Source organism: Heterodontus francisci, chromosome 18 (genome assembly GCF_036365525.1).
Source record: "Heterodontus francisci isolate sHetFra1 chromosome 18, sHetFra1.hap1, whole genome shotgun sequence".
Classification (NCBI taxonomy): Eukaryota; Metazoa; Chordata; class Chondrichthyes; order Heterodontiformes; family Heterodontidae; genus Heterodontus; species Heterodontus francisci.
This window is the reverse complement of record NC_090388.1, coordinates 75,862,993-75,882,679: the sequence shown is the minus strand read 5'-3', so window position 1 is coordinate 75,882,679 and position 19,687 is coordinate 75,862,993.

Sequence of the window (19,687 nt, the reverse complement as noted above, 5' to 3'; positions counted from 1 at the left end):
TAAGGGAGAATCTAACCATCTCCCCTTGACATTCAATGGCATTACCATCGCTGAAACCCCCACTGTCAACATTCTCGGGGCTATCATTGACCAAAAACTGAACTGGAGTAGCCATATAAATACCGTGGCTACAGGAACAGGTCAGAGGCTAGGAATCCTGCGGCAAGTAACTCACCTTCTGACTCCCCAAAGACTGTCCACCATCTACAAGGCACAAGTCAGGAGTGTCATGGGATACTCTCCACTTGCCTGGATGGGTGCAGCTCCAACAACACTCAAGAAGCTCGATATCATCCAGGATAAAGCAGCCCGCTTGATTGGCACCCCATCTACAAACATTCACTCCCTCCACCACCGCGCACAGTGGCAGCAGTGTGTACCATCTACAAGATGTACTGCGGCAATGCACCAAGGCTCCTTAGACAGCACCTTCCAAACCCGCGATCTCTACCAACTAGAAGGACAAGGGCAGCAAATGCATGGGAACACCACCTCCTGCAAGTTCCCCTCCAAGTCACACACCATCCTGACTTGGAACTATATCGCCGTTCCTTCACTATGGCTGGGTCAAAATCCTGGAACTCCCTTCCTAATAGCACTGTGGGTGTACCTACCCCACATGGACTGCAGCAGTTGAAGAAGGCAGCTCACCACCAACTTCTCAAGGGCAATTAGGGATGGGCAATAACTGCTGGCCTGGCCAGCGACGCCCACATCCCATGCATGAATTTTAAAAAAATATTTCCCTTGTATCCCTGTGACCAGAGCTGGACACGATTCAACAATGTAATAGAAGCACAATAGCACCAATCTCGGCCTCAAGACTTCCTAAAGCCCAATGAAGTACTTTTGAAGTGTAGTCACAGTTGTAATGTAGGAAACACAGCAGCCAATTTGCACATAGTAAGCTCCCACAAACAGCAATCGAATAATGTCCAGATAATCTGTTCTAGTGATGCTGAGCGAAGGATAAATATTGGCCAGGAAATCGGGCTAACTCTTCTGCTATTCTTCAAAATAGTGCTATGGATCTTTTTCATCCACCTGAGACAGCAGAGGTCTCATTTTATCATCCCATCTGAAAGACAGTACCTGCAAAAATGCAGCACTCCCTTAATGTTAGCCTCGATTTTTGTGCTCAAGTCTCTGGAGTGAGACTTGCACCACAACATTCTGACTCAGAGGCAAAAGTGTTAGGAACTGAGCCACAGCTGACAATGTGGTTGAGTTTATGCGGACTAGTAGAACACCAGGAATGAATGACTAGCTCAGGACCACAGCCAACTAGTTCTTATCCTGTACCAGAAATGGGTCTGGATTTTTACCTTCTATTGTTTTCCATGACTGATTGAACTTTCAATTATCATCTAAACATGCTGCCGAATATTTTCTGGTTGGTGAACTGGAATAATGTGTATGTGTCTCAAAGGAACTATCCCATACAAAAGTGAAAACCAGCACAAAATGCTGCTGTTTAAGGGATTTAATTTTTACTCCCCCCACCAACCCCTCCCTTCCCCCCCACCCCCAACCTAGAAGCTGCTTCCAGGCACTACAACGCAAGAAAATACTTAATGGCTGTAAAGTGCTTTGGGACATCCTGATGTTGCAAAGAGCGCTTTATAAATGCAAGGTTAGCATTTACGGATGTACAATTGCACACAAGTGCAGCTGACCCCTCATATCTCGTCCAAGTGGCCGTTCTGCATGCAGGGGCCTAGCCAGCGATTGCTGGGAGTCTGTTCAACCATGGGTTGGCAGCACAGCGAATCCCAATCTTACTCTCTCGCCCAAAGTGCGGTTGACATTTTATCTGGGATCTCCAGACTTCCAGTTGGATCAAGGAAATCCTGATTGAATTCTCCTCTTCCTGGTCCAAAGGTGGTGAGGCCAGTTGGAGTATCCCAGCAATCGCTCTGGCTGGGATCAGTTGGCTATGCACACACCAAAGCTCTTCCACTCCACCCAACCTCATGCAGCTGTTAGGGTCTGGCACAATCGGGCACACAAGCATGCCATTTCCCCCCTGCTGTTAGCACAGGGCCGGCTCACTGGAATATTTTCCTGATGCCCTCAGATGTTGTGAGTGCCAGGAACATTGGGGTGAGGCAATTTCCACCACCAACTTCCAGTTTAGGAATGCTGGCAGCCCATTGAGGGCTGTGAAGTTTAGCAGGAAAGGAGGGAAAACAGATAAAAGGAGAGAGAAAGCCAACCAGGGTAATGTTATTAGGGGATCCCTCACTGGATTGCAGCTCATTGTGGAATGGCCTCCGAATACTTTCCACAGCTCTAATGAGCCTTGTACAATGACAAACACAGCACCTTTAGCGTTGTTTTGCCAGTTGGGTTGCAGCTGAGCTCATTGGTGTTAAAGGTTTCACGCTTTGCACCCTATCAGAATACCAGGGCTGAAAGCGCTAAATTATGAGGACAGGTTGCATAGCCTAAGCTTATTCCTGGAGTAGAAAAGATTGAGGGGCGATCTAACTGAGCTGTTTAGATAATTAAAGGACTTGATAGGGTAGCTACACAGAAACTATTTCCTCTGGTGGGACAGCCCAGAACAAGGGGGCATAAATTTAAAATTAGAGCTAGGCCGTTCAGGGGTGATGTCAGGGAAAATGGTTAGAGGGAGTAAAATTAAAGTTCAGAGAGACAGTTGAAGGGTTAGGAAAATAATACTTAACAAGAACTATTCACAAGATGGATACAAGTAAAGAGAGAAATTGGACAGAATGTAGAGAAACACTTGTGATAAATGTAATATGACACTTTTGTGACCAGTGTGATTGGGACATGGACATTGCCATCACGATTAGGCAGGTTAGAATCAAGGAAGGGCAATGGTTTGGTATCAGTACAGCACTCAGCACTGCAGCCTGGAATAGAAAGGACTACCACTGCACAGAAACATTCAGTAAAAATGTTGCAGAACAATGACTGTAGAATGTTGGAAATACAATGGCTAGGTGAGAGACTGTATATAAAATAGGCCAATACCCAGGGCTCTGGACTTTGTCCATGTTTCTGATACTACAACAGGCCATAGTATTAGTAGGAGGACTCTTCATGCCTTGCTATTTGCTACTTGTGACAAGTGTTATAAGACAAGAAGCTTAGATCTCGCGGCTCTTCTCGAAAATAGTAAAAGAGTTCATGAGGGGTCGATAAAGCTATCTCCCCTTAACCGGGTACTAAAACATCACTAACCAGAATACTAATTGTATTTCGCTATTATAAACTGACATTTAGCTTTACTAGAACCCTTTTTTGTAGTATGGTAAAGTGCGAAAACTTAGGAACTTAGGAAACTTAGGGCACAGTATAGACAAGATGTCATGGTAGAGGGATTCTGGGAGATTATGTCAAGTTTTAAAATGCTTAATTGCAGTAAAAGGGTGAGACCTTGAGAGCAGACAGTGAAAGACAGCTTTTGTCAGATGCAGATTTGTCCTGTATGAGACAAGGGACCATCCTGAAGCAACATGTGGGTTTAATCAAATGCAAGTAAATTGCACCACGGAGGCTGTTTGAGCTGACCTAAAGCCAACACAAACGGCATACGTAGGAGAAGGGGAATACTGTGTTACCACTATAGAAAAGTATAATTATGGAGATAGAAAACTATGTCCTGTTCCTGAAGCAACCTTTTGTTTTACCGCAGAGACACCTGTCAGAATTGGTGACCAAGAATTGATAAATATTGACCATCATAATATCACAGAAATTAGTGTAAAAGATAAAAGAAGGGACAATTATGAGAGTATGTGAAAAGATTCAGTTCTCGCGTCCCACAGCTGCCCAAACAACTGAAAGAATTATGAGAGAGCATTGCTAAATCCCAAAAAGTGTATTTTCGCTTGCAGCAACGTAACAGTATATTAATAGAAAAGATTGATGATATCAAGATTACTACATGGTGGGAGGATTTATGGAATTGGGCATGAATGTGAATGTTCATCTATGGATTAGGATTATATCGCATGTGTTAGTTTTTTGTTATTTTTGTTATTATATGTTATTTGTTAGTCTTTGTTCAATTACTGATAATTCTGTCTCTGCTAGTTAATTGCTGTATACAACGACATACGAATATACGAACATATGTGCATATGGACATACAAATTAGGAGCAGGAGTAGGCCACTCGGCTGAAATGATTACTCCACATTTCCACCTACCCCCGAAAACCTTCCACCCCTTTGCTTATCAAGAATCTATCTACCTCTGCCTTAAAAATATTCAAAGACTCTGCTTCCATCGCCTTTTGAGGAAGAGAATTCCAAAGATTCACAACCCTCTGAGAGAAAACAATTCTCCTCATCTCTGTCTTAAATGGGCGACCCCTTATTTTTAAACAGTGACCCCTAGTTCTACATTTTCCCACAAGGGGAAAGATCCTTTCCACACCCACTCTGTCAAGACCCCTCAGGATCTTATATGTTTCAATCAAGTCACCTCTTACTCTTCTAAACTCCAGCAGATACAAGCCTAGCCTGTCCAATCTCTCCCCGTTCCAGGTATTAGTCTAGTAAACCTTCTCTGTACTGCCTCCAGCACATTTACATCCTTCCTTAAATAAGGAGACCAATACTGTACACAGTACTCCAGATGTGGTCTCGCCAATGCCCTGTATAGCTGAAGCATAACCTCCCTACTTTTGTATTCAATTCCCCTCGCGATAAATGATAACATTCTATTAGCTTTCCTAATTACTTGCTGTACCTGGAGGCTAACCTTTTGAAATTCATGCACTAGGACACTCAGATCCCTCTGCATCTCAGAGCTCTGCAATCGCTCACCATTTAGATGATATGCTTCTTTTTTATTCTTCCTGCCAAAGTGGACAATTTCCCACATTACACTCCATTTGCCTGGTCTTTGCCCACTCATTTAACCAATCAATATCCCTTTGTAGCCCCTTTATGCCCTCTTCACAAGTTCTTTCCTACCTATCTTTGTGTCATCAGCAAATCTAGCAACCATACCTTCATCTTCATACTTTCATACCTTCATACTCTTCATCTAAGTCATTTATATAAATGGTAAAAAGTTGAGGCCCCAGCACAGATCCCTGTGGCACACCACTCGTTACATCTTTCCAACCATAAAATGGCCCATTTATGCCCACTGTCTGTTTCCTGTTAACCAGCCAATCTTCTATACATGCCAATATGTTACGCCCTACACCAGGAGCTTTTATTTTATGCAATAACCTTTGATGTGACACCTTATCAAATGACTTCTGCAAAACTAAGTACAATACATCCACCAATTCCCCTTTATCCACAGCATATGTAACTCCTTCAAAAAACTCCAATAAATTGGTTAAACATGATTTCCCTTTCACAAAACCATGTTGACTCTGCCTGATTACCTTGAATTTTTCTAAATGCCCTGCTATACTGTCTTTAATAATAGCTTCTAACATTTTCCCTAAGACAGATGTTAAGCTAACTGGCCTGTAGTTTCCTGCTTTCAGTCTCCCTCCCTTTTTGAATAAAGGACTTACATTCGCTATTTTCTAATTCTAACGGAACCTTCCCCGAATCTAGGGAATTTTGGAAAATTAAAATTAACCCCTCAACTATCTCACTAGCCACTTCTATAATACCCGAGGATGGAGTCCATCAGGACCCGGGGATTTGTCAGCCCACAGCTCCAACAATTTGTTCAGTATCATTTCCCTGGTGATTGTCATTTTCTTGAGTTCCTCCCTCCGTTCCATTTCCTGACTTACAGCTAATACTGGAATGTTACTTGTATCCTCAATAATGAAGACCGATGCAAAATACCTGTTCAATTCATCTGCCATCTCCTTATTGTCCATTATTAATTCTCCAGACTCACTTTCTATAGGACCAACGTTCACTTTGTTAACTCTTTTTTAAATATCTATAGAAACTCTTACTATATGTCTTTATATTTCTAGCTAGGTTTCTCTCGTACTCTAATTTTACCTTCCTTATCAATCTTTTAGTCATTCTTTGCTGTTTTTTATATTCTGTCCAATCTTCTGATCTGCCTCCCATCTTTGCGCAATTATATGCTTTTTCATTACGTTTGATACTATCTTTAACTGTTTTCATTCACCATGGATGGCGGGTCCCACCCTTGGATTTTTCTTTCTCATTGAAATGTATCTATTCTGTGTATTCTGAAATATCCTCTTAAATGTCTGCCATTGCATCTCTATTGACCTATCCTTTAACCTGATTTGCCAGTTCACTTTGGCTAGCTTTGCTATCATGCCCTCATAATTGCCCTTATTTAAGTTTAAAATACTAGTCTTGGATCCACTCTTCTCTCCCTCAAACTGAATGTAAAATTCAATCGCTGCTACTGAGGGGTGCCTTAACTATGAGGTCATTTATTAATCCTATCTCGTTGCACAATACCAGATCTAGTATAGCCTGCTCTCTCATTGGCTCCAGAGTGTATTGTTCCAAGAAATTATCCCAAAAACATTCTATGTAATCCTCATCTAGGCTACCTCTGCCCATCTGATTTTTCCAGTCTATGTGTAGGATAAAATCCCCCATGATTATCGCTGTATCTTTCTGACAAGCTGCCATTATTTCTTCCTTTATACCCCGTCCTACAGTATGGTTAATGTTAGGTGGCCTGTACACCACTCCCATGAGTGACTTCTTGCCTTTATGATTTCTCATCTCCATCCAAAGTGTTTCTACATCCTGATCTTCTGAACTTAGGTCTTCCCTCTCTATTGCGCTAATACCATCATTAATTAACAGAGCTACCCCTGCATCTTTTCCTAGCTTCCTGTCCTTCCTAAATGCCATATACCCTTCAATATTCAGGCCCCAATCTATGTCGCCCTGCAGCCATGTCTCTGTAATGGCTATCAGATCGTACTTATTTATTTCTATTTGTGCTCTCAGTTCATTTGTTTTGTTTCGATGCAATGTGCATTCAGATACAGAGCCTTTAGTTTTGTCCTTTTATTATTTTTGTAACCTCTAGCCTTATCTGTTGATTTACTCTTAGATTTGTACGCTCTGTCCCTTCCTGTCACAGTCTGTTTATCATTTCCCATATTAATAACTTTCTCTCTTGCGTTGTCTCTACTCCTTGATTTACCATATCTTCTCAAATTTGATTCCTTACCCCCACTATTCAGTTTAAAACCCTCTCTACTTCCCTAGTTATGCGGTTCGCTAGAACCCAGCACGGTTCAGGTGTAGACCGTCCCAACGGTAGAGCCACCACTTTCCCCAGTACTGGTGCCAGTGCCCCACAAAACGGAACCCACTTCTACCACACCAGTCTTTGAACCACGCATTAATTTCTCTAATCTGATTTGTGTTATGCCAATTTGCACGTGGCTCAGGTAATAATCCAGAGATTATTACCTTTGAAGTTCTGCTTCTTAATTTGGTACCTAGTTCCTCATGCTGACTATGCAGAACCTCTTTCCTTGTCCTGCCTATGTCGTTGGTACCTACATGACCACCACGACTGGATCCTGCCCCTCCCACTGTAAGTTCCTCTCCAGCCCTGGGCAGATGTCCCGAACCCCTGCACCAGGCAGACTGAACACAGTCGTCTGGACTCTCACTCTTTGCTGCAGAGAACAATGTCAATCCCCCTAACTATACTGTCCCCTACTATCACTAAATTCCGTTTTTCTCCCTCCACTTGAATGGTTTCCTGTACCATGGTGCCACGGTCAGGTTGCTCATCCACCCTGCAGCCCCCACTCTCATCCAAACAAGCTGAAAGAACCTCAAACCTGTTGGACAATCGCAAAGGCTGAGGCTCCTGCACTCCTGCCCTCTGGGTCCCCTTACCTGCCTCAGCTGCAGCCACACTCTCCTGTCCCTGACCACTGTCCAAATCAGAAGACCCTATCCTAAGGGGTGTGACTGCCTCCTGGTACAAAATGCCGAGGTAACTTTCCCCCGCACTGATGTGTCTCAGTGTCTGCAGCTCGAACTCCAGTTCAATGACTCTGAGCCGAAGCTCTTTAAGCCACAAATACTTACTGCAGACGTGTTTGTCCTGGATCACACTAGCATCCAGGAGCTCCCACATGCTGCAGCCATGATACATCACCTGTCCTGCCATCCTTAATGTGTTTTAATTAACTACTTAATTATTTTATTCAATTATTTATTTTACTTTCCTTTTTTTATATATATTTTATTAAGCTTACCACCAGTTCCTTTACTATTTTAAACGTTAGGATTAGAATGGACCTTAATCACTTACCAGATATTCACCAAACAGGTAGCTTCTTCCCAAACCAGTCACCTAACTGCTTGCCTGTGATGTTTGATGCTATGTTTGAACGCTGCGTAAATAAAATGTATCAACAGTTGCCCTCACGAGTAACTGACCTAGAACTGTGACCTTTACGAGCTTTGAAGCCCCAATGGGATATGAAAAAGATCTTTTCAACTGAATAAATTTACAAAAAATAGTTATTTGATTTTAAAATACTGCTGTAACTTGTATTTTTTTTTGGGGGGGGGGGGGGGGGCTAGTGGGGAGTGGTGGGGAGACTGTTGGCCTGATGCCTGTAGCCACTACTTTTTGTACTTTTTATGTCTTTGCATTCTACTTCTGCCTTGTTTTTGCTTTGCTTTTGATTTTTTTAAAAACCTGTATTAAACCTGTAGTGAATTTGTAAAGGTTACTTTGTAGGCATTGATTTAAAACTCTGATTAAGTCAAGTAATTAATCAATTATGTAATCAATGGCAATCAGTAGTAATATTAACTATGAACTTGTTTTTCCAAAGAACTTTTTCCGTTTGTTTTCATGCTGGTCAGTTCAGGCCATGCACAGCTGTTGTTTCGTCTAAACTACTGTTTTTCTCTTCTTGACAATTATGGTTGTTTTCCCATTGTTTAAACAGCAATCAGTTCTTACAGTATTCAATGACCCTTGAACGACAAGCCAGGACAATGGATAATCTTGCACATAGGGTGGTCCACTATGGTGTGGTATCAGTAGATGTTGTCTAATTGCTGGACAGTATAACCTAATTGATGGCAGGTGACAGACACCTTGCAAGGATGTTTCCAGAGCCTGAACAGCCTCATAGTGCCTGTGAGAAGAAATTGATAAGGACTCATGGTTGTTGGACTCTTGTTTTGAGAAAGTCTGGATGGAAACCTCGGAAAGCTGGAATGGAGCCAGATATTGGACTTAAAGGGGCACAGTGTCCAACATTAGGGGCTGCAGCCAGAGTGGACTAGTCAACCACTGAAGACTACGGAGGAAGGGACGTCGACAGAGTGACTGACTGGACAGTTCCCTCCCCCACCCCCTCCCCCCACCCTGCGCAAGGTTCTCCTGGACACTTGGTGATGTATGTACCAAGGGGAACACGGTACCATTTTAGGGAGCTGTCGTGAACAGACGAATGTGGGGTAATAGCAGTTGTGTTCTAAGTTTTTTTGTCTTTCTATACTCTTTCCCTTCCTTTCTTTTGAACAAAGTTTTCTTTTCTTTTTATCATTAATATTGTATAATAATTACTAAATAAAATTACTGTTTCAACACATTATTTGGTGTTGAGTCACTCATTCCTGTTACGTCTGGAGTATGGCTCCGAACCTAGTTGAGACTCTGCAGGAGAATCACTCCCTACAACGTCTTCGCACAAAAGGGTAGTGAAAATCTGGAATCTCTTCTCGAAACAGCTTTTGAGGTTGGAGGTCAGAACTGAGATTGATAGATTTTGACGAAAGGTAATTGACCTGAAATATTAACTCTATTTTTCTCTCCACAGATGCAGCCTCGCCCGCTGAGTATTTCCAACAGTTTCTTTTTATTTCAGATTTCCAGCATCTTCACTATTTGGTTTATATCAGATTTTTTTTAGGCAAGGATATTAAGAGTTAGAGAACCAAGGCAGGTAGATAGAATTGAGGTAAGTGAATGGCGATTGAGGCTTGAGCAGCTGAATGGCCTGTACCTTTCCTATGTGAGCAAATTCCAAACATTACATTATCAGTCCAGTCTTGGCCAATAGCTTTACCCTCAGCCCTATGGTAGAGTTGCTTTCTTATTTTTAATTCACTTGAAGGAAGGAATGTAATGCATCTTGAAAAATGTAGTAGTGTCACTGTCTATGTGTCTTTAAAGGGTAACATAGCACCATCTTGTGGTCACAACGGAACTCATCATTGCAACTCCTGGGGTCCTCTGTAGGAGGGAACTCCTGCACCTATGGGACATTCTTTTTATGTTGACACACTCCCGGGGACCTCTGCATGTATCAACCAGAGGTCCTGACGTCCAAAGACAGTGCTGTCTTGCTTTAGGTAACTGACGCTATCAGACTTCTCGCATCCAGCAACAACGCGCTGATAAGAGAAAGGGTATGGAAAATGTAGTTCAGGGAATTCCCAGACTTACCCTGCTATTCCAGAAGAACCCTGCCACAATTCTGGCAGGAGTCCAGTGGAACAGCATGGAAAGATGAAAGAAAGAAAAGACTTGAATTTCTATACACCTTTTGCGACTTCAGGCCCGCCAACACACTTTTCAGCCAATGAAATGCTTTTGAAGTGTAGTCACTGTTGCAATGTAGGAAAAGCAGCAACCAATTTGTGTGCAACAAGCTCACATAAACAGCAATGATAACCTGTTTTGGAGATGTTGATTGAGAGATAAACATTGTGTAGGACACCAGGGAGACTTCCCCTGCTATTCTTCAAAATAGAACCATGGGACCTTTGACATCCACTAAGATGGTAGACGGGGCCTTGGTTTCTACCACATCTGAAAATGGCACATTTGACAGTGCGGAACTCCATCAGTACGGCACTGAAATGTCTGAAGCTGCCTGAGTCAAAAGGTTGTGAGTTGAAATCACACTCCAGGACCTGGGCATGGCTGACACAGTTGCAGGGGTTGGCAACATGTCCATACATGGACACCAGTATCCATGGTAATTTATTTAAAAAACGTATGACTTTACAAGCTCTGTCAAAAAAAGACATGATTTATCTGTGTACATTTTGCACTTGCGATGGCTTCTGCATCTCCCCGTAAACTGACAATAGTTACTGTAGAATCTTGATGACACTGAACCAAAGAAGCTTTGTTATCCGATCACACAAAGCGTTAGCTAGGTTCACATTTTTCATGTTATTTTTCTTACCCGTGAAAAATAGCATGGCGTTGAATTTGAGAAAAAGATCGTTCAACCCAGCCTGGCCTGGCAAAGAATTTCTTTTTGTAGCTGCAGCGGTGACATACATTTGAAAACAGCAAAGTGAGTTGAATTTATTATTATTAGCTTACTAGCTAACTAGGACAGCTGGTTGATCGCTTTTTCCAATGTGGAAAATTATTTGCTATTTCACTACTTGAATGAGATAAAGTCACTTCTCAATCCTGGTTTTTAGCGTGTAATGGTTTAGCTAGCTGGTTACATGCTAACGCAGCATTTGCACATGATGTAGTTAGCTCTATTCTGTCAACAAAAGTAATTTGCATTGGCATTGCATGCTGCTTTGCTTGTTAGCTAGCTAATACAGTTGTGTTGCTCTCCATAGCTGTTTGTATGCTTAACTACTTTATTTATAGGGAGAAATGTGTTTTAAATCGGACTGTGTTTTGATGGCATTAGATTGACTTTACAAACAGATTAATTGCCCCATCTTTGTGGCTAAGTCCAATAATTTTGTCAGATGACCGTGGTGCAACATGTTGGTGCCAATCCCTACTCAGTTGCAATAGGAAGGGACCAAAATAGGGTGGATCGTGAACAAAGCTGGGTGATCCTAGTTGGCCTTGTGAGGGATGGAGCCTCTAGCCACCCATTTCATGGTCAGTGGTCCCAAGGGACGAAGATTCTCAATGCTGAGAGTTCCTGCTTCCCCTGCCTCAATGGGAGCCAGTGTACGTTTGGAGGCTAATACATTGAGTGAGATCAGGCACACTGGCCTGGGGGAGGGTGCCGTTGGGATTCCTGGGGGTGGGGTTGGCTGGAATTGGTTTCCAACCTAAGAAAAATGGCATGGATCCTTTATGATGAGTAATTTAAAAAAAATTGTACCTGCAATGAGTGCAGGAACCTTTTGGCACCATGGAAATGAGGTGCCCATCCAGTCCGGTGATGCTGTATGGGTCAGTACTGGAGAGTGCTGGTGGGCACGGCGACTGTGTCACTGCCGGGATTGCGGACTGAGGATATTCAGGACCAACATGGCAAGGCATTTGCTTTGGCTGGTCCCAGATGCCCATGTAGATTCATTGATCCAGTTTGAAAAAACAATGTCCTGAGTTATCAAAGAGACTTGCTACAGAAACTGTGGTGGGTAAACAGACACCACAAGGCCAAATTTAGCTTTTTAAAATGTTATTGACCCAGCTTCCACAAAGCACCGGAATTGTATATGAAAACACCAACTCAAATGTGTTCCGTACACAGACCGCTCTACCCTACACTTCTAGTATTATTACAATCCTGTTTGATAGAAATACCTCAGCATGGAGTAATATCTACACATTATTCTGAAGAGTGGTTAGTTCAGTGTTAACTGAATTATAACTAATTATGAATCTGGCAGAATTGATTAATTATTTAACAAAAATTGTTACACAACTGCAAGAGTCCACGCCTGTGACATGAACTTACCTTGTTCTTGCCACATCTATTATTTAGTTGGCATCCTTCCATCTACAAAAGATGATGGACATGCAGCAAACAATCCATTTAGATGGGGTGTCTTCTCTTGGTGCACCTCTGCTAATGACTGTGAAGGTCAATTCTTGAGAGGCAGGTTCTGCATGTGAAGCTGCCAAATGACGCTGTGAGTTGTTGTTTGATGTTGGCACCTGTTGCCAAGCTGCTGTAGCAACTGGTTGTCGTGGTAGTGCACACCAGTCCACAGGATATGTTGCCATTTCTCTTTAGCGCCTGCTAGTGGCTCCCAGGTGCGATAGTCAACATTTAGGGCCTTCATGTTAAAGGCTGGCTTGGGTCTGCAAATGAGACCCGACCCGAGCCCAACATAACACCATCCGACCCCGGGCCCAACCCGGCCCGAGTCCTTCCATTTTTTCCCGTGCCCGACCCGACCATCAGTTAACCTATCTTCCGTTTTTTACTTTGTTCCTAACTTGCACAAGCTTAAAATAACTGTAACAAAACCACCTTTAAAGTCCAAAACGTAAATTAACATTAGAGTCACTTACCTGAGGTGGTGATAGAGTGTGTCCGATCTGGCCCGACCCGACCCGAGCCCGAATGCTGGACCTGGAAGTGCGACCCAACCCGAACCTGACACGTCGTTGGGTCCCGTCGGGTTCGGGTTGGATACAGGTCTTTAATTCATGTCACACTTGCAAGCATCCTTGAAGTGCAGCTTTGGGCGCCCCACTGGTCATCTGGCCCTGGCTACCTCACCATACAGTAGGTTCTTGTGTATACTACTTTCTTCCATCCTGCAGATGTGTCCGATCCACTGAAGCTGCCTCTGTTTGATTAGTGCCAACACACCTGGGAGCTCTGCCTTTGAAAGGACTGCCACATTTGTGGTTTTGTCCTGCAATTCCAAAGAGGGTACAGGAATAGAAAGAAAATGGTTAAAATAGTTGAGAAAGTGGCTAAAAAGGCAAACAGGATCCTGGGCCTTATAAATAGAGGCACAGAGTACAAAAGCAAGCAAGTTAAGATGAACCTTTATAAAACACTGGGTCAGCCACAATTAGAGTATTGTGTCCAGTTCTGGGCACCGCACCTTAGGAAGGTTGTGATGACTTTGGAGAGGGTGTAGAGAAGGTTTACGAGAATGGTCCCAGTTATGCGGATAGAGCGGAGAATCTGGGGTTCTTCTCCTTAGGAAAGAGAAGGTTGAGAGGCGGTTTGATAGAGGTATTCAAAATCATGAGGGGTCCGAACAGAGTACATAGAAAGAAACTGTTCCCATTGGTGGAAGGGTCAAGAACCAGTGGACACTGGATTAAAGTGGTTGGGGAAAGAACCAAAAGTGGCATGAGCAAAAACTGTTTTACACAGCGAGTGGTTAGGATCTGGAATGCACTGCCCGAGAGCATGGTGGAAGGAGATTCAATAATGGCTTTCAAAATGGAATTGGATAAGTATCTGAAGGGGAAAGGGCAGAGGAGTGGGACGAGCGCAGTTGCTTTTGCAGAAAACCGGCACTGACATGAGGGGCTGAATGCCTCCCTCTGTGCTGTAACCATTCAATAATTCTATGAATGTTTCTGTGTTGTACATTCTATGCAATTCTTTATGTGATTAATTTGAAATTACTGTGACTGTTGTTCAAAAATGGCAGCCTTGTAGTTTACAGAAAAATCTCAAAAATAGCAACAACTGCTACAACTTGCATTTATTAAGTGCAATTGACATAGTAAAATATTGCAAGGAGCTTCTTAGGAGCATAATCAGGGAAAAGAATTGTTAATGAACTCAAGAAGGAGACGTTAGGAGCGGTGAGCAAAGGTTTGGTCAACGAGGTGCGTTTTATGGAGTGTCTTAAAGGAGGAGGGAGAGGTGGAGTTTAGGGAGGGCCCAGGCAGCTGACAGCATGGCTGCCAGCGGGAATGAAGGAGGTTGGGAATACAAAAGAGGCTAGAATTGCAGGAACACAGAGTTCTCAGAAGGTTGGAGGGCTGGAGGAAGTTACAAAGATATGGAGGGCTGTGGCCATAGAGAGATTTGATCATTAGGATCGCAATTTTAAAATGGACTGGGAACCAGTGTAGGTCAGCGAGCACAGGGGTGATGGGTGAATGGGACTTGGTGTAAGTTAGGACACAGGCAGCAAAGTTTTGGATGAGGTCAAGTTCATGGAGGGAGGGAGGGAGGCTAGGAGAGCATTGGAATCGTCGAGTCAAAGGGTAACAAAAAGCATGGCTGAGGATTTCAGAGGCAGATGTATTAACAGTGAGATGAATGAACACATTGGGCTGAATTTTCCTAGGGTGTCAGGAGTCTGATATCAGGACCATTTCCAGGTTCTAAGTCCGCGCGTTTTGGAAGCATGCCTGCCGGCTTAAAATTTTACAGGAGGACGCCAATTAGTTGGCTGCCTCCACGTTCACCGTCCAATTAGGGACGGAGGGCGGTGCATGGCTGCAAGAGGGCTAATCGGAGGGAACAAGGGAGGATGGCCAGCAGCCCCACTGGGAAAGGTGAGCTCTGCTCAGGCAGACAGAGAATGAGATTCATATATTGCTGATTGTTTCAACAATTTGTCAGGAAGCACTTCTTCACTCAAAGTGTTGGTGGAAATCTGGAACTCTCTCTTTCAAAAAGCTATTGAGGCTAGGGGCAAGTGAAAATGTCAAAACTGAGATAGGTGGGTTTTTGTTAGCTAACGGTATCAAGGGTTACAGAGCCAAGGAACGCAAACGGAGTTAAGATACAGACTGGCATGATCAAATAGAATGGCATAACAGGCTCAGGAGGCTGAATGGCCTCCCCCTGCTCCTATGTTCCTTATGTTCCTTAGAGTTACCTCGTCTCTGGCCTGTTAAACCTACTGAGCCATTCAGCATATCAGCAGGTTTGAACTACAACGCAAAACAGCATTGTGACCTTTGGCATGGTAAGGCATAGGAGTGGCTCAGTGGCCACCTTCAGTCTCTCAAGACTCTTCCAGATTTCTCAAGCCCTCACACACAAGAGGAAGTGGACAGCACCCTGTCGACTACCAAGCCAGGCAAAGCAGGAGTCGATGGGATTTACCCAGAATTCTTGAAGTTCACCGGATTACAGGGAAGGAAGTGGTTAGCAAAGCTGTTTATCAACATCCACAGGCAGGCACCATTCCAAACATCTGGAGCAAATCAAAGATAGTGGCCATTGCCAAGCCAGGGAAACCACTCGACGACCCGCACAGGTACCGCCACATCGCCCCGCTCTCAATAACATATAAGTTCCTGGAGCGCCTCCTGTTAAACAGATTGAGTCCCATCCTGAAAGCAGTGATGCCCCCTAACAGGCAGGTTTTCACACAGGCTGCAATTGCTCTGAGCAGGTCCTGACACTGATCTCATATATTGAGGCTAGTTTTCAGAAAGGCCTGAAGACCGGAACCACCTTTGTTGACTTATCCTGTGCCTATGACACTGTGTGACCTACAGATATGCTGCTGAAACTCTCCTATATCATCTGCTGTGTGAAAACCCTACAACAAATCAACTCCATGATCAGCAACCGACAGTTCCGTGTGCACCTTGGAGATCAAATCAGCCGCCAATGCATAACCAACAACGGGTTCCCACAGGGATCAGTTCTCGCACCGGTCCTCTTCAATATATATACCAGTGACCTCCCTCCCACAAAGTCACGGCTCTGCATAAGTGCTGACGACTTGGCCCTGGCTTTCCAGGCGAAAGAACTTCAGGACATTGAGAAAACACTCACTCAAGATCTATGTTCTCTGGAAGCCTACTTCAGACATTGACCCACGAAATGTCCTAAATAAGTAACTTTGGCCTTGGCAAGCTTGCTCTTTGCCTAGTTTATGACAAGGTTAGCTTTGGACAACCTGTCAAATACAGCTATTAAATGTTGGACATGATCACTCCACCTGTCGCTGTACATCAAAAGGTCATTGGTGTACACAACACAATTATTCAACTCAGCAATCCCTTGAATGGTTAATCTTTTTTCGTACCAAATGGTGTAACTTTGCATTGGCCAGGATTTTATCCGGTGACAGGGGTCTCAAACTCCAGCAAAACCACCGACAAGAGACCCACGTTGCCCCTTCACTGGGAGGCTTGCCGAATTATGTGCCAATTAGGCACTTAACTGGACAGCGATAGGGGATCAAGGACCCCAGTGATGGAAGTCCCGCCCTCTAAGAGCTGCTGGCCAATCAGAGGTGGCTGTCAGCGGGCCCCCACTTCCCGATTCCAGGACCCTAGTTCAGGCACTAAGTGCCTTTTAAAGAGGGACTGATTGCAGCGGCAGTGGGGTGAGGCTGTTAATTGGGCATTAATTGCCCACTTAAGGGCCTCAATTGGCAGCAAGGTGGGAAGGCCGTTCACAGGTCTTTCCACCCGGGATTTAATATCGGTGGAGACAGGGTCCATCCCGCCACCATCCCACCCAATTCATGCTCACCTCACCTCCAAGCCTGCCACAAGGACAGCATAAAATTCCTCCTATTGGAACAGATCATCTGATGTCACTATTCCTTTGGCTTGATCAGACAAGGGGACTTGCCAATATCCTTTAAGTAAATCAATCTTGCTATCAAAGGCCGAGTACCCTGCCCTATCAATACAATCTTCAAGTCGGCATCAGATAGGAGTCTGTCATAGTTATGGCATTAACCTTTCTGTAATCTATGCAGAATCTTTGAGACCTGACTGGTGTCGGTACCAAAACAACAGCAGAACTCCAACTACTTTGACTGAGTTCAATTATATCATGATTTAACACTTATATATCTCCTCCCTGACTTTGGCCAATTTACTGGGATTGAGTCTGTAGGGGTTTTGTTCAAATGTTTTAACTTCCCCTACATCAACGTTCATGAATAGCTGGAGAAGTACGACCTGGCTTATTTGTGCATAAAGGCTTATATTCCCTCTGTTGTTCAGGTAGATGTTGTAGCACCTCATCCAGACCCTCCAACACCTCTGCGTTCACCAGCTTTACTGCAGGAGTCTCAATCTGCGAACTCTCAGTCTCAGACTTATCATCTGGTTCATCACGTGCACTAGTATCACCATGTACATTCTCTACCACCTGTTCTATCCCTACTGGCTGACTATGCTCACGGTCATAGTACCTCTTCAGTATATTCACATGACACACTCTTTGACTTTTCCATCTATCTATAGTACTTAACAAAGAGTTCATTTCACTGAGTTTCCTTTTGATACAGTAAGGCCCACTAAACCTAGCCTTCAAGGGTTCACCAGGCAAAGGCAACAAAACTAGCACCTTACCTCCAGGATGAAAATTATATGTTCTATCTGCTTGGGCTTTCATCACCTGCTGAGAAGCCTGAGATGTTCTCTGGCCACCGCACAAGCTTTTGAGAGTCTTTCTCAGAACTCTGGCACATAATCTAGCAGGGTAGTTTCCTCTTCCTGTGCCAAAAATCTCTCCCTAATGAGTTTAAGGGGGCCCCTAACCTCATGTCCATAGACCAATTCGAAGGGACTGAAACCAGTCGACACATTTGGTGTGTCCCTGGTCACGAATAATGAGAATGATATCCCTTTATCCCAATCCTGGGTATACTCAAAAGAATAAGCCCTAATCATACTCTTTAGCGTTTGTTGATATTTCTCCAAAGCCCCTCGGGACTGTGGGTGATAAGCAGAAGACTTGAGCTGGTTCACTCTCAAATTACACACGACCTCCTGAAATACACCTGACATGAAATTTGACCCCTGGTCAGGTTGAATTTCTTTTTGCAACCCATACTTAGTGAAAAACTGGACCAACCTCTCAATCACAACTTTCACTGTGATCTTCTTCAATGGTACTGCCTCTGGAAATTGAGTGGACAAAATCCATGATGGTCAGGAGACTTCATCGTCGGTACGGGTTCAACACAATCCACAAGAACTCTACTAAATGGGTCATCAAATGCAGGTATCGGTATTAATGAGGCTGGCTTAATCGAAGGCTGTGGCTTCCCAACCATCTGACATGGGTGGCACAGTGGTTAGTACCACAGCCTTATAGCTCTAGGGACCTGGGTTTGGTTCTGGGTACTTCCTGTGTACAGTTTGCAAGTTCTCCCTGTGACCGCGTGGGTTTTCACCAGGTGTTCTAGTTTCCTCCCACATGCCAAAGACTTGCAGGTTGATAGGTAAATTGGCCATTGTAAATTGCCCCTAGTGTGGAGAGGGAAATGGGATTAATGTAGGATTAATATAAATGGGTGGTTGATGGTCGGCATGGACTCGGTGGGCCGAAGGGCCTGTTTCGGTGCTGTATCTCGCTATGATATGTGTGTCATGTCTTACAGAAGTGAACAACATCCTTATGCAGCTTCGGCCAGTAAAAATGTTCCATTACCCTAGCCCATGTCTTCCGAATACCCAAATGACCTTGTTACGACCAGGTGAGAAAGGTGTCTAGGGATCTTTTACTGTCTTCACCCGGTCTTATTGTAGCAAGGTTTAATTTTAAACACACTGTGTTTTGAGCTCCCCCTTTGTGTATCCTTGTTCACAGCTTTCCAATTATAAGGCAAAGAAATGAGCACACCAGGTTTTCTTTAGGTTTAAAGAAGAAAAGTGAAATTTATTAAACCTTAAACTTAAACTCTAATTCGGTTAACGTCTACAGATACACACCGCGCCCACGCTAGCATGCATACGCGATACGCACATATAAATAGACACAGAAAAATAAAATGGAAAGATTTGAGGCAATCTCTGAAGAGGGTTTTTTTTTACAGTGCTTTGAGCTCGCTGTAAGGTCCTTGATTGCAGGTAGTCTTGCTTTTCGTTGGGGCCCAGTATTCTTCTTAAACCTTGTACACTGTAGGAGACTTTTCTCTCTAGGGGTTCATATGTCTTCAATGGTTTTCGAAGCTGCTGAGAGTGATATAAGAGCAGGCAGGAAAGAGGTGTTCTCAGTCCAGGAGCTAACAACCTTCTGATTTCAAATTCCTTGTTGGAAGTTCAAATTTTAAAAACTCCAAGTCAGTTAGTCATGTGACCCAAACTGGCCTGACCACGCCTGTTTGTATATT